The sequence below is a fragment of the Lactuca virosa genome, chromosome 2, assembly GCF_052849685.1.
Source record: "Lactuca virosa cultivar CGN04683 chromosome 2, Lactuca_virosa_CGN04683_v6, whole genome shotgun sequence".
NCBI lineage: Eukaryota > Viridiplantae > Streptophyta > Magnoliopsida > Asterales > Asteraceae > Lactuca > Lactuca virosa.
In genome coordinates, this window is record NC_136427.1 from 97,768,847 (window position 1) to 97,782,358 (window position 13,512).

The window sequence follows — 13,512 nt, forward strand, 5'->3', positions numbered from 1 at the left end:
GTTATTAATCACATGTGATTGATATAATAACTATAATTGTTCAACTTGTATCCCCCCCCCATAAAAGCATTTAAAACATTTAAAAGGTTAATTAAGGGGTATGGACTCACCTGTAGTTGGTGGTTTGGATGAACTGAAGAAAATAGGATTGCTAGGTGTGAAGTGAAGACTTGTACACACACAATGATCGTATTCAACATATAAATACAACATATATGTATCTAATTAGACTTTAAACAACTAATTAGAAAAGTTAAGACATCCTAAGACAAGTTAAACACCTTATATAAGTGTTATAAGTCTCAAGGAATGCATCTAAGTGTTGTCGAACAATGCTATAGGGTTTAGGGTTCAAAAGAAACCCTAACTTGAGTTTACGGTTTTGTGACCTCAACCCAATGGGTTTACGGTCGTAAACTCCCCCTCTTTTGACCATTTGTTGATTTGAACGTTTCTAAGTCCATTGAAGTGTTTCCTCTTGAAGTATAAGCCTAAGGAAGAAGCTAGGGCACCATTTCACTCCTATTTGGAGTTTACGGCCCAAAGACCACATCCCTTTGGGTTTACGGTCGTAAACCCTAGAGTTTACAGCCGTAAACTCTTATGGATGTTGGTATTTCGATGATTTCAAGTCCTTAACACATCAAGGTAAGGATCCAAGTTAGTTACATAGGCTTAGGAAGGGACTGGGGACATTTTGGTCCCTTAAAATGGGTTTACGGTTCAAGAATGTTCTTGGACCGTAAACACCATTTTCTTGGTGTTTCTTGGATGATTTCATGTTATAATGAAGTATAGCAAGCTTAAACACACTCTAGGATAGAAGTACTTACTATATGGAAGCTTGAAATGAGCCAAAATGCCAAAAACACTAGTGTGTGTTCTTGGTGTTCTTGGTGTTCTTGGTGAAAATGGAAAAATCAACCTTTTGGAATGATTTCACGGTTAGAAGGGTGTTAAAACACTAGATTAAGTGATCTACTAACTTGAAATGGTTGAAAACACTTACTAGATCGAGATTTGGAATAAATCCCGTGATGATACTTGAGAGGATTTGCTTTTGTTCTTGAGAAATTTGGAAAAATGATAATAAATGACAAGTGTCATATATATACCCCAAATTTCTGGGTTTTTGGCTGAAAATATTTTATTCTGGCAGTAAACTCCAATTTCTTGAAGTTTAGGAATAACAGTGTTGCACTATAACCCTAGGGCATCCTCTCTCCTGGTATCTCCTAAAGTGTAAATCCTAAAATAATCAAACTTAATCCAAAAAGTCTGAAAATTTAACTGTAACTGATTTGACTTCTATTGAATTGACATGTTATACAGAATAGAAATTTCGGGTTGTCACATATAACCTATCGTGTTGACATATTATGTGCCCATTCCAGTTAAAGTTGGCTTTGCATAGGAGTTCTGAAAGTTCTCAATTGGTTGCATAACAACTTGGAAGCAATGGCAGGCCCTGTACTGCCAGGTGGCAAGAAGTTAAGATTGCATAAGTTCATTCCATATGAGTTTGGATTTGTCATTATCCTTGTCTTGTGACTATGGTTTTGACGATTCACATGGATAAGAACACATACACCATAAAATCTAAGGGTCATAAGGTTTCTCTCCGATTCATGAAAATTATGGTGAGGAAACACTTCCACCAAGTAGATTTGAAGGAGATGGCAAAAGGTCTAAACAATTGAGACTATGATTACGGCATCCCTTTTCATAGTTCTGAAATTGTTTAGACACACATGCTTGCTATCTAAGGAAAGGTGTATGATTTTGATAAAGTTTTATCAAAGCATCTCGTATCAGAAATCTGAAATTTGGTAAGAAAGTCAATAAAGTATTGATTTCTAGAAGTCCAGCTGATTTCTGAGTACATGTCAAAGCTGGTGGGAGCATAAGTGTTATGCTAATAATCATCATGTTAGTGGGAGCATGATAATTATTGTTATTGTTGCAAGTTAACAATGTTAATTATAGAAAACAAAAGTTTCAATTCGTGAGGCTGCAGGGATTGAAAAAGTTGTTTTGCTATAATTAAGGGAGATGATATACTTCATTTCAGTTCTAAAGGCTTAGATTGAGACCTTAATCATCCTTAGTCAAGAATATATATATAAATTTCATGTTGGATTGGTTCAACTTAAGGAAATTCTATATATTGTGTTCTCAAAATTCGATTATGATTAGGACATCCCTCTTCATAGTCAAATTTTGAAAACATGGCAAATAAAAATATTGTAGCAAAAGACTGGTCTAGAATCATGTCTTTATGTGAGACATCATGAATCGTGTACCATTTGCTTTGGGTACGGGATCGATTGCATGTGCTATAATATTTGTCATTTCTAAATTTTTCCAAATGCCCAGAGGCATTAAGAAGGGAAAAGGTCTAGAATTGGATATGACTAAAATGATTAAGCAATTGTCGAGGACAATCTGAGGTTTACCAAAGATTGGTTGCTCAGGGACAGTTGGAAGTATAGTGCTAATTTTGGATGGACCATATTGACATATTCTGAAAAGAGGCATCTCTTATTCAAAAGTGATAGTCAAAATGAGAATATGGAGTTGTCTCCATATGTGGAAGTTATCTGTGTAAGATTAGAAAACTTAATGCAAGAAGCATGTCCAAAGCAATGTACTTTGAATATGAGACTTAGTTTCCATGGAGTTGATCTCCATTGGAATACCTTATAATGACTGTTGACAAGTCTTTGTGACTTTGTATATATTCATTACAGGAGGGTCAGTGCATATAAGTTTAAAATCTAAACAGATTTCGATAAATGATAGGAATTTGAAATTCTCACATTTTTCGATAAGGATTTGGGAGTGTGAAATTAGAATCATTGAAATTATGTTCAATTGGTTTATTTCACAAAGTAAGGATCATAGACAAACATAGAGTGCATACTTGGTGTATGGCAAAGCTATTGTTTAAGAAAATCATAGGGTACATGCTTGGAGCATGGGACAACTAGTGTTTTTAATTCAAGTATAAAGTTGATAAAACCGAAACAATGAATAATGAGTAATCATTATGGTGATAAATAAAAGTGTTTATTTATATTCATAGGGTTTGATACCATATTTGATTCATTTATTCTTGTGTTTCACTTTGCATGTTTTGACTTCCAGAATAACTAAGTCGCTCTTCCTGAATGATTAAGTTATTCAAACCATCCACAGTCGGTCATATGTTGGAAGTAGATATGAATCAAGACTGTCATGGGTTGGTTTGTAGAGGTCCAAGTTGGTGGACAAAGTGGTGCTACAACACTCATGAGTGTTCATAAGTTCTGAGTATTGGATTCAACGCACGCTCATTTGAATCACTTCATGGATTTTATCACGAGTGATCATGAGACGATAATATCTTATATTCTTAAAACCTAGAGATATGAGTTGTTACTATGAGTTGGTTATACATTGATTGCACGAAAACGCATTGGTAACTCGATGTTATAAAACGTGCCTTTGTGTATGATTCAACAAGTAGTAGAAAAACCCATATGAGTCGAAGTGTATCCATTCCTTTTACCTTCGGGATAAAAGCGATATCTGTGGGCCCCTCGATGATTTAGCGATGACACATGTGAGTGCTTGGCCAAGCCAGGACTGATTTGATTTGTTCAATCAGTCAGTGGTCATAAATCGAAAATCGGGAAACAACAAATGGACAGAGAGAATGATTATAATCCATGTCTCAGTCCATATGATATCTAGAATGGAGGAATATATGATCCCTTATCTAATGGACAAGTCATTGACAAGGTCAGATTAATCATTATCTAGAATGGAAGAATAAATAAACACTTTTATTTATCACCATACTGATTAATCATTATTCATTGTTTCGGTTTTATCAACTTTATACTTGAATTTAAAACAATAGTTGTCCCATGCTCCAAGCATGTACACTATGTTTTCTAAACACTAGTCATGCCATACACCAAGTATGCATACTATGTTTGTCTATGATCTTTACTTTGTAAAATAGATCAATTGAACATCACTCCAATGATCCTCTTTTCACAGTCCCAAATCCTTACTGCAAATGCAAGAATTCCAAATTCATGCCATTTACTGAAATCTGATAGATTCTAAACTTATATGCATTGATCCTCTTAATGATTATGCACGAAGTCAGAAAGACTTGACAACAATCATTACAGAGCATTCCAAAGGAGATCAGCTCCTTGGAAACATCCTTCTTTCATTAAGTTTCCTAATCTTACATAGATTGAATAATTTCTAACTTTGAAACATTTCCATATTCCATTTTGACTATCACTTCTGAACAAGAGTTGCCTCCTTACAGATTATGTCAATATGGTCCTTCCAGAATTAACATTATATTTCTTACTGTCCTTGAGCAACCAATCTTTGGTAAACCTTAGATTGTCCTCGATAATTGCTTAATCATTTTAGTCATATCCAATTCTACACCTTTTCCCTTCATAATGCCCCAGGCATTTGGAAAATTTTAGAAAGGATGAATATAGCACATGTAATCGATCCTATATCTGAAGCATATGGGACACGATTCATGATGTCTCACATAAAGACTAAACCAGTCTTTTTCTATAATATTTCCATTTCAATTTGCCAAGTTCTCAAAGTTCAGATTATGAAAAGGGATGCCGTAATCATAATCGAATTTTAGAACGCAAATAATGGACCCATATATAGAATTTCCTTATGTTGAGCCATTCCAACATGAAATTCATATATATATCCTTGATGAAATACGATTAAAATCTCAATCTAAGCTTTTAGAATTGAAATGAAGTATAATTTCCTCTCCCTTAATTATAGCAAAACAACTTTTTCAACCCCTGCAACCTCACGAATTGAAACTTTTGTTTTCTATAATTAACATTGCTAACTTGCAACCTTTGTCATAATTATCATGCTCCCACTAACATGATGATTATTAGCATAACACTTATGCTCCCACTAGCTTTGACATGTACTTAGAAATCAGCTGACTTTCTTACCAAAGTTCAGATTTCTGATACTAGATTGTTTTGATAGAACTTTATCAAAATCATACACCTCTCTTAGATAGCTCACATGTGTGTCTAAACAATTTTAGAACTATGAAAAGGGATGCCGTAATCATAGTCTCAATTTTTTAGACCTTTGCCACTTCTCACAAGTCCATGTTAGTGTGCCGGTAAACCACACAGGCTCCACTAACGACTTTGAGAATGCAAATATCACAATTGCTATCTAGCTAAAATCTGCTTAGTGAAAGTGTTTCCTCACCATCATTTTCATGAATCGGAGAGAAACCTTATGACACTTAGATTTAATAGTGTATGTGTTCTTATCCATGTGGATTTGTCAAAACCATAATCACAAGACAAGGTTAGTGACAAATCCAAACTCATATTGATTAAACTTGTGCAATCTTAAATTCTTGCCATTTGGCAGCTCAGGTGCCTGCCATTGCTTCCAAGTAGTTGTGCAACCAATTGAGAACTCTCAGAACTCCTATGCAAAGCCAACTTGAATAGGCACAAAAATTTCAACACGATAGGTTATAAACCTCAAGTCGTGTGCTAGTGAAGGACTTTAGGTTTTATTCTTGATTAAGTCTTGAAACTTTCAAGATCTTTAAGACTCCCACTGTCCTCTTGACATATAAGACTCCCTTGTCAAATATTCAAGAGATAGTGTGGATTCTTTATCAAGACTAACACTTTACACAATTGGCCTAAGTTGGTCTCTATTTTATCCAAAACATCACAACTTACCAATTTCAAATGTACAAGAGTAGATAACCTTTTACTCTTACATTTGACTAGTGTTAACAAACCCTCTTTAAGATATGTCACTCAAGTTACAATCTTGGAGTATGACTCTAAGAATTGTTTTGGAACGAAGTAGGACTCATGTTTTTGATTTAACCATTTCAACAATTCATGACTCCTCTTCTTAGTCATAAGAATGCACTAAGATGACTTTAGAGGACCAATTGTGATATGGTATCTTAATCATTAAGATGATCATAAACATGATAATAAAGTACTCTCCCATCTTTTCAGATTTGAGAAACTTTTATCTTTCTGCCATTCTTTGATTCTTCTTATTCGTTCTGTCTCACATTGAAACTTCTCCAATGCTACAGACTTATACTTAAACTTATAAGTATAACCATATTTACTGAACTTAAGTAAATCATGACGAATAGTCTTCTTGATCTTTTGTGGTGGACTTGACCAGTACACAAGAATGTGTACTCGATCCCTTAGTCCTTTCCTTATTCACATAAGGAATTAGTCTTAATTTTCCAAGCTGAAAGTTCTCATTCATCATACTATACAACTTGCATGATTCCAAGTTTCGGTCCAATTGAACCTTGGGTGATGAGAATCTTTCCTTATTTGGTAATATTAGACACTACCACAACCGAAAGAATCAAATCCATTTTTCCAATATTGCTATCAATGGAATCTTATAAGCAACAACTTCTCACAAATGCCATTGTAAGGATACTTAAAATAAATAAAATCAATACATTTTTCTTTTATTTTAAAACTTTGCGGAAAAACTTATCCTTACAATCCATATGAAAACCTTGTTGTTATCTATTCCTAAGCAATATAAATATCATAACTCTTAAGTAATAGCCCAAAATTCTGATCACCGAACCATGCGATTGAAATCCATCTTCGCGATCAGAATCAGCATGTACTTAATAGAGTTAGACAATGGACTTTACCTGAAGTCGAGCCAAACTTATTGACTTTAACATCCTTACGTAAATTTGGCAGCTTCGTAACCAATGCCCCTTCCTTTGGCAATAGTTACCTATGGACCCTTGATAATGGGACTATCTCAGACTTCGCCTCTCTCTTTACCATTGGGTCAACCGAGTTGACTATGGGCGATCCCTTTCCATTGGGAAGAGAGAGCTTTACTAGATATCCAATGTCATCATTGTCAATGTCCATAGCGTTTTAGGAAGTTGATCTTAGCAAATAGATAAGATCATTAAGGGTCTTGTCTTAGTCTGTTTCATAGGATTCCCAAAAGAACTCACTATGTGACTTAGAAAGTAGTTGAGCCACCAAATTTCTCAAGACTTTGACACCCAACTCTCCCGGCTTGTCAATATGTGACTACATCTCCAAGATGTGATCACACCTAGACCTTGCCTTGCCAATAGGGCTTGAGTGACCTTAAACTTTTTAGGAACTTGTGGGTTAGGGAGAATAATTGGAGGAGGTGAAAGAAGTATGATATCCATGGGACATCATCTTCATTTAGGAAAGCTTGTTTCAAGAGATTTGGGAAGATCATAAATGTCTAGACCAGATATCTTTTTGGGAGATATTCAAGATAGTTGATTTAAAGTCCTTAATATGACACCCAATATGAAATATTAAGGCTAGGACCCAACAAACTATTTTATAACTTAGAAGAAGGATGCCGTAATCCAAGCTATAAAATATTTGAAGGTAGGTGAATGACGATTCACCAATTTCCACCATGAAAAACGAAATAATTTATTAGGTTTTAATCGGATTTGGAAGTCCTAGATCTTTGAGATTCATTGAACTGTTCAAAGGCATGTTTCAATCTCGAGTGTGCCCTTCAGGTTTTGTGACTGGGATGCCGAGGATCACAAAACAAAGTGTGAATAACCATGCAAATATACTTGGTACCCTTAATATTTACCCCTTAATCAGTGTGCCGGTTAACCACACACGCTCCACCAATACTATGATAAATATTAAGTTACCCTTTGCCTACCTTGTTAAGTCCAGGTTAGTGTGCCGGTTAACCATACACGCTCCACTAACGACTTAAGCAAAGTGCAAAGTGTAATTTCATGGGTTAGCACCAAATTCACATTTTCCTAAGTAACTAAGATTGGGTATTAATAAGAGTTTAGTTACTTAGTATTTATCATTAATACTTTTAATGAAAGGAGAATTATAGTCCTTGTCCTACCCGTTCGGCTAACGACCCTCCACCAGTCAAGGAAGCGGTGGGTGAGAGTGGACACCCATTAAACTGCCATTTTATAGGCAGTAACCTTATACCCCCTTATAGACCGGCTTCGTGAATGAGGCCTACTAACGGTAAAACTGACTTTACTCTTATACATATATATAAATATTATTAACTTATAATATTATAAAGTATAAGGGTTGAATTTTAACTTTTAAAATTCTAAGGGCTAACATGGAATTAAAGTATTCATAAGTGAAAACTTTTCAAATTCCAAAACTTGAGGGCAAGTTTTGAAACTATTCAAAACTAATTAATTCCATAAGTTATGAGTTTAAAGTAGTTTTAATTAAAAAAAAACTCTTCAAGTTCCATAACTTGAGGACAAGTTATGGAAGACTTTAAACTAATTAATAAAAAAAATAACTTTTTTTTATTGTAACTTATGGAACTAATTAAGGTTACACTTTTTTTTTAATTTAATGAAGAGACTCTTGAACCTCCATAACTTGAGGACAAGTTATGGAGTCATAAAACCATTTAATTAGAACTAGACTCTTCATTTTGTAACCTTTGCCAACTTTTATGAGTTTTATGATTCTTAAATGTGACATTTCATATAACTTGAGGACAAGTTACAAAAACACACTTTGGAATCAACTCTTAGATTAAAATGGATTGAAAACAACTATTTCACACAACTTTTCTATTAATCTAAGAACCTCATACGAACAAGATAATTCAAATCATCAATCTTCAAGAAATTAGCATGAACATACAAACTAATACAAATCTTGAAATTATAACAATTATCTTAGAAATTGGATTAGCATGAACATTACCACATCAAAAACAAGTTTATAAGTCCAGAAACATCTTAGGGTAATGTTCCTAGTCCAATTCCAGCCAAAACAATCGAATATATGCATCCAACTCGATTTTTCAGCTACTTTCGCAAGTATAACAAGAAAACAAACCAGTCTCTGATACCACTGTTGGGTTATGAGCATTCTAACACTCCTAAGTGTACATGCAACCCTAAATACCTTGGATCTATGTTTTCTCTATTATACATACAATTATGAACATCCAAGGTATTATCCTAATCTAGCATACAAAATAATAAATATAACAAGATAGAATACATACCTCTTTGATGTAGAATGTCTTCATGAAGCTTGAGTGCCTATTGCCCCAAGTGTGACACCTCAAATGGTTCACACAACACCAAATACACTTGGAATAACTTGAGAGAAACTTGAACACTCCTTGAAATCGTCTAGCCCTCACACTCACACATTAGTGCACGATTTCTTGAGCCATAGGATTCTTTTATATGGTGGCTATTAGGGTTACACCATGTAACTCATAACTTTACCCATTCCTTATGCTCCATGGATTTTAACCTCCATGGAGTATCCATGGGTCACCCCATGGACTTAGTCCAACATACGGAATCTTGGATCACAAGCCCACATATATAAGAATGAATGATTTACACAATCAACCCATATATTTAATTAGTCTCCTTTTGATCACTTAATTAATTCCAAATTAATTCTTGATCAATACTAATTAAATAACCTTATTAATATATTAGAACTTATAATATATTAACCAACCTTAAGTGTTATTTCTCTCATTATAGTCTATCCAAATGCATGATGCCATGCAACCCAAATGGACCATGCCGGGTCGGGTCAAGTCTTACCAATTATAGTGATGGACTTAGACATTAATCCAATACATGCTTAACTCAGTAGATAATTGAGTCTTTTCTACAAGTCAGTAACAGTTCAAACAAGCATACTAGTAAACTATAATAGGTATAGTTTAGGGGTTCACTATAACTAGAACAGGGAGAAACATAATATAACTAGAATAGGAAAGAACATACTAATTCTAGAACAGAAGAACAAATCACGATTCACGAACTTATACTTTACACTCCAAGTAACCTAGGAAGGTGTGACAACTAGCATTTCGGCCAGGAAATTCTAGTCTCATGTAAACACCATCTACTATGATTCTCTTATTGGGCTTAATGGACCAATAAACCTCCAAGTTGACTATTTTGGGCCTAGGAACCCTAATTGGGCCCTAAGTTGACCCACATTCCTAAGATTTTAGCATTACGGGCCATGTGGACATAGAATGATCCTTCTTATTTCTAATGGGCCGCAAACCATTTTAATTGGGCTTCATTGGGCCGTGAACCCTCATAAGGGCCTAATGGGCCGAAAAATAATTTTGGGCTTCATAAAATCGAACAAGACCAAGAATGGGCCCAAACCAAATCATTTTCATTCCTCTAGCCCAAATTCTCGGTCCCAATAGGGTTATTAGACGGAAAAAAGGGAAAGTGAGGAATTTTGTGCTACTGACACCTCATGTTTGCATGGTGGTTTTCCATGCAAACATCACCTCAATCTCTCTCCCCCCTCGTCTTATTACCCTCGGCCGAAACCCCCACCACACCACCTCCATTGTTTCTTTCAAACACCTTCAAACACTCTCAAGAACTTCTCCTCCTTCCTCTAAATTTTTCGAGATTTCTAGGTAGTTTCAAGAAGGTTTTTCATCAAGATCATCATCTTTGGTAAGTTCTTACTTGGATCTATGGTTTAGCTTCTTGATTTCTTCAAAAATCTCTTCTTAACCCATAACATTTCATGATCTATACTCTTAAACTTCATAGACTTCAAAAACCCCCCTCAAGGAGCTTGCTAGGGCCGAGATCTTCACTTTATTCTTTATCGAAACCGAACCCAAACCTCAAAGTGAGTTCATACCCCCTTGTTTTCGGTATTACTTTGTTTTGGGGGGATACAAGTACATATGTGTAGATATATGTATTAGTGCATGTTATGTGTGATTTTCTTGGTTTATGTTGTGATTATGTGATGAAATATGATAGATCTCGAAATCTATAACAAAAGATCGTGAAATGGGCTTTTCGGTTTTATTGGGCCTATATTGTAAACATCTTGATTTTTATGAAGTAAATTATCATTTAACTCAAGTTTGTTGGGTCCTAGCCTTAATATATCATATTGGGTGTTATATTAAGGGCTTAAATCAACTTTACGTGAATTTCTCCCATTGTTGATGTCTGGTTTAGACAACAATGATCTTCCCAAACCAAGCTTTCCTAATGAATATGACTTCCCGAGTTTGGCTCATGGAAGTCATACTTCTCTTCCTCCACCTCCTCCAATTATTCTCCCTAACCCACAAGTTCAAGGTCACTCAATCCCTAATGGCAAGCAAGGTCTATGTGTGATCACATCTTAGAGATGAAGTCACATATTGAAAAGCCGGGAGAGTTAGGTGTCAAAGTCTTGAGAAAGTTGGATGTTCAATCACTTTCTAAGTCACACAGTGAGTTCCTTTGGGACTACTATGAAACAGACTATGACATGAACCTTAATGATCATATCTATTTGCTTGGTGCTGCTGAATCAGCAATGATTTGGAACGATAGTAAAGCAAATTTGATTAGAAGATCAACTTCCCAAAAACTTTATGGACAGTGACAATGGTGACACTGGAAATCCAGAAAAAGCATTCTCTTCCCAATGGAAAGGGATTGACCATAGTCAACCCGGTTGACCAAATGGTAAAGAGAAAGGCTAAGTCTGAGATAGTCCCATTACCAAAGGGTCCATATGTTTATTTTGCCAAAGGAAGGGGCGTTGATTGCAAAGCTGCCAAATTTACCTAAGGATGTTAAAGTCAATAAGTTTGACTCTACATCAGGTAGAGCCCATTATCTAACTCTGTTAAGTTCTATTCTGAGATCCTCATTACATGATGTGACTGGGTCGCATGTTGATGTTTTAAGAATCAAAGAATAGAGAGAAATCTTAAAGGAAGTATATGATGATTCTGATCGCGAAGGTGGATTTCGATCGCATCAGAATTTTGAGCAGTTGCTTAAGAAGTTATGATATATTGCTAAAGGAATAGATAACAACAATTTTCCATGCGGATTGTAAGGATAAGTTTTTCCGCAAAGTTTTAAAATAAAAGAAAATTGTTTAATTTTATTTATTTGAAGTATCCTTACAATGGCATTTGTGGAAAATTGTTGCTTATATGATTCCACTGTCAGCAATATTGGAAAATGGATTTGATTCTTTCATTTGTGGTAGTGTCTAAATTTACCAAATCAGGAAAGTTCCTCATCACCCATGTTTCAATTGGACCGAAACTTTGAATCATGCAAGTTGAATAGTATGATGAATGAGAACTTTCAAGCATTGGAAAATCAAGACTAATTACTTGTTCACATGGATGTGTGAGTCAAGTGAAGGACTAAAGGGATCGAGTACACATTCTTGTGCACTGGTCATGTCCAACACAAAGCTCGTTAAGACTATTTGATTTACTAAAGTTTAGTAAATATGGTTATACTTACAAGTTTAAGTATAATTCTGAAACATTGGAAAAGTCTCAATGTATGGCAGAACGAATGGGAAGAATCAAATTAGGCAGAAAGATAAAAGTTTCTCAAATCTGAAAAGATGGGAGAGTACTTTAGTATCATGTTTGTGATCATCTTAATGATTTAGAAATCATATCACAATTAGTCCTCTAAAGGTCATCTTAGTGCATTATTATGACTAAGAAGAGGAGTCATGAATTGTTGAAATGGTTAGATCAGGAAGATGAGTCATACTTCGTTCCAAAACAATTCTTAGAGTCATACTCCAAGATTGTAACTTGAGTGACATATCTTAAAGAAAGGTTTAAAACACTTGTCAAATGTAAGAGTAAAAGTGTCCTACTCTTGTACATTTGGAATTGGTAAGTTGTGATGTTTTGGATAAAACAAAGACCAACTAAGGCCAATTGTGTGAAGTGTTTGTCTTGATAAAGAATCCGCACTATCTCTTGAATATTTGGCAAGATAGTCTTATATGTCAAGAGGATAGTGGGATTCTTAAAGATCCTAAAAAGAATTTCAAGAACTAATCAAGAATAAAACCTGAGGTTCTTCACTAGCACACGACTTGAGGTTTATAACCTATCGTGTTGACATATTCTGTGCCCATTACAGTTAAAGTTGGCTTTGCATAGGAGTTCTGAAAGTTCTCAATTGGTTGCATAACAACTTGGAAGCAATGGCAGGCCCTGTACTGCGAGGTGGCAAGAAGTTAAGATTGCATAAGTTCAGTCCATATGAGTTTGGATTTGTCATTATCCTTGTCTTGTGACAATGGTTTTGACGATTCACATGGATAAGAACACATACACCATAAAATCTAAGGGTCATAAGGTTTCCCTCCGATTCATGAAAATTATGGTGAGGAAACACTTCCACCAAGTAGATTTGAAGCAGATGGCAAAAGGTCTAAACAATTGAGACTATGATTACGGCATCCCTTTTCATAGTTCTGAAATTGTTTAGACACGCATGCTTGCTATCTAAGGAAAGGTGTATGATTTTGATAAAGTTTTATCAAAGCATCTCGTATCAGAAATCTGAACTTTGGTAAGAAAGTCAATAAAGTATTGATTTCTAGAAGTCCAGCT